Source organism: Rhinopithecus roxellana, chromosome 6 (assembly GCF_007565055.1).
Source record: "Rhinopithecus roxellana isolate Shanxi Qingling chromosome 6, ASM756505v1, whole genome shotgun sequence".
In the NCBI taxonomy this organism is placed as follows: domain Eukaryota; kingdom Metazoa; phylum Chordata; class Mammalia; order Primates; family Cercopithecidae; genus Rhinopithecus; species Rhinopithecus roxellana.
The window spans coordinates 87,779,781-87,783,068 of NC_044554.1; the positions used below are offsets into that span (position 1 = coordinate 87,779,781).

At 42.0% G+C, this 3,288-nt stretch overlaps 1 pseudogene across 1 annotated transcript; it reads left to right on the forward strand.

Annotated features, from left to right (window-relative positions):
- Positions 1–205: 205 nt before the first annotated feature.
- LOC115898187 lies at positions 206–813 on the forward strand (annotated as a pseudogene). The gene is made up of 2 exons (XR_004057881.1): positions 206–258; positions 518–813. The product of XR_004057881.1 is annotated as a beta-defensin 109 pseudogene (transcript).
- Positions 814–3,288: the final 2,475 nt, after the last annotated feature.

Here is a 3,288-nt window from a genome sequence, read left to right on the forward strand (position 1 = left end):
GGCAACACAGTGAAGCCAAAAAAAAGAAAAAAGAAAAAAAGAGAGAGAGAGAGAGTGAATGAAAAAAAAAAAAACAAAACGAATAGCCATATAGAAAAAGCAACTGCTGAAATCAGCATACCTGAGACAGCAGAAACATCTTTTTTGGCTAGGAACAAAAAAAGCAGAAAGGGACTATCAGTATCAGCCACAAGGTGGAACCACCATGGCCCTCAGTAACCCACTCTGGCAGAAGACACTGGCATTTTTGCCGCAGGGGTAAGCAGCAGCCATTTCTGAGAGAAAACCCAGAGGAAAAGATGAAGATGTACCATCCCCTCCCATATCCCTTTTGCCCCACCAAAAATACCGTGACTGTTGTGCCAAACCAGGATTGGAACTACTACCTTTCTTAATCTGCATGTGTCTCTGACATATGAGCAGCAACCATTTCAAAAGCTCCCACATAAAAATGCTCATACTAAATTTATTCTGTTACTTAAGAGTGTTTATGGATTTACATTCCATTTGTGGACTGACTATCTCACTGGATCTTCTTTCCTGCAGTAAGAGGTGGTTTGGGTGCTGCTGAAGGTCATTGTCTCAATTTGTCTGGTGTTTGCAGAAGAGATGTCTGCAAAGTAGTAGAAGATCAAATTGGTGCCTGCCGAAGAAGGATGAAGTGCTGTAGAGCATGGAGGATTTTAATGCCAATTCCAACACCACTTATCATGTCAGATTATCAAGAACCCCTTAAACCTAAGTTGAAATGAAACTGACATAAAATAAAAATACATCAAAAGTGAAGTTATTTGCATCTAAGAATATTAAAATATACATATTAAGTACTTCCTTCTTGATAACTATCTTGTATTTTCACTTATCAACATAAATGAATAAATACTAATTTCAAATATACCCAATACTATTTCTTTGTGAGTCACTAACAGATCTTAACAAAACCTTTAAAAATGAGAAAACTGTTATTTTTGTTTTCCAAGATGGTGGATTGAAGGCATGGTTAGCCTGCCTCTTGCACTTGGAAAGACAAAATGGTATGCAGAGATTCACACTGAACTTTCTTTCAAGAAGCAACACAGGAACTTAACAGGAAAATTGAAATAAGCCACAGACCATTTGAAAGAAGCAGCAGGATGCAGCTTACACCATAAGCTAGGCAGAAAATTTTGAGTTTCCAGGGTGTGAGAGGGGGATAAACTGACTCTAAGGTATACACTTCCATTGGGAAACCTGTCAATCTAGGCCATGGGGGAAGGCCTTAATCCTACTCAGGGCTGGAGTTGATTTAGTGAAGAGTGGCGAGTATATGAGGAGTGGCATTGGGATGTGCTTTGAGTCTCCAGCAAGTTCCCAGTTTCTGGCAGGATGGAGGGAAGCCATTTCTGATTCCACCTCAGAGAGGACCTCCCAGAAGTCTGCCAGCTAACTCAAATGCTGGTCACAAGTTGAGAGAACCTCACAACTGAAATGTTTGATATCATCTTGTGTGGGGACAAACTCCCCAGGCCAGAACTGAGAGGTGAGTGGGACGTGTGATGCAGCAGCAAGCACAGGAGCTGGAATGCCCCTGCTCTGCAGGTGGATCAGGAGGGGTGTGGCCTGAAGGCTGCAGTTACTGTCTCAATAGGAGAGGCTTATGGTATGGGTCAGTTTTGAGCTCTGAGTTCAGACTTCTTGAAACTTAGCTAGCTACTCCCAGTGGAACACTGTCGGTGTGAGACTTGCCTTGCCAGGGGTGTGGGAGCTGGATGGGGCTTACTGCCAAGCTGCTACTCCTCATTCTTCATATGGACTCTCCTTGTACAGAGGCAGAGGCAGCTTCACTTCTCTCTGGAAAATTACCCCAGTGGCCCAAGAACTGCCTTCCAATTCCCACTGGAGCCACTGCTTGTCCTACACGTAGAGAGCCAGAGCATCACTTTACCTGACCTTGTTCCCACCTGGTTTTGCTCAACCACCTACCCTGGTAGATTAACACAAATAACAGAAGAAACTTTTAGAAGCCCTTTGGCTCTACCCGTTCCCTGAGACACCAGAGTACCTCCCATGGGTAACATAAGGCAAGTCCAAATCTCACCACTACCACCAGACAGCTGGCAGTCTTTTGCAAGCACCACCTCCTGGCTGAAGGCCAACTGACACAGTTCATGAGAACATCTTGAATTCAGAACATTCAATGTCATGGCAGGCCGGGGAGCCTCCTCTGCCCTAATTTGGCTCTCTATCACACATTCTACACACACACACACACACACACACACACACACACTCACACATCAACCTACTGGCAAACCAAGGTAAACACACACACACACACACACACACACACACACACACACACCTGCTCAATTCAGGCCATTATCCCTGATGAACATCGATGCAAAAATTCTCAATAAAATACTGGCAAACTGAATCCAGCAGCACATCAAAAAGCTTATCCACCACGATCAAGTGGGCTGCATCTTTGGGATGAAAGGCTGGTTCAACATACACAAATCAATAAATGTAATTGAGCACATAAACAGAACCAAAGGCAAACACCAGACAATTATTTTGATAGATGCCAAAATGCCTCTGATAAAATTCAACATCCCTTCCTGTTAAAAACTCTCAATAAACTAGGTATTGATGGAACATATCTTAAAATAATAAGAGCTATTTCATACAGCCAATATCATAAAGAATAGGCAAAAGCTGGAAGCATTCCATTTGAAAACTGGTACAAGACAAGGAAGCCCTCTGTAACCACTTCTATTCAACATAGTATTGGAAGTTCTAGCCAGGGCAATCAGGCAATAGAAAGAAATAAAGGTATTCAAATAGGAAGAGAGAAAGTCAACTTGTCTCTGTTTGCCAATGACATGACTTCATATTGAGAAAACCCCATCATCTCAACTGAAAAACTTCTTGAACTGATAAGCAACTTCACCAATGTCTCAAGATACAAAATCATTGTGCAAAAATCACAAGCATTCCATTACACCAACAATAGTCAAGCAGAGAGCCAAATCAAGAATGAACTCCCATTCACAATTGCTACAAAGAGAGTAAAATACCTAGGAATACAACTAGGAGTACAAGGGATGTGAAGGACCTCTTCAAGGACAACTGCAAACCACTGCTCAAGGTAATAAGAGAGGACACAGACGAATGGAAAAACATTCCATCCTCATGAATAGGAAGAATCAATATTGTGAAAATGGCCATACTGCCCAAACATTATAGATTCAATGCTATACCCATCAAAATACCGTTGACATTTTTCACAGAATTAGAAAGAACTATTTT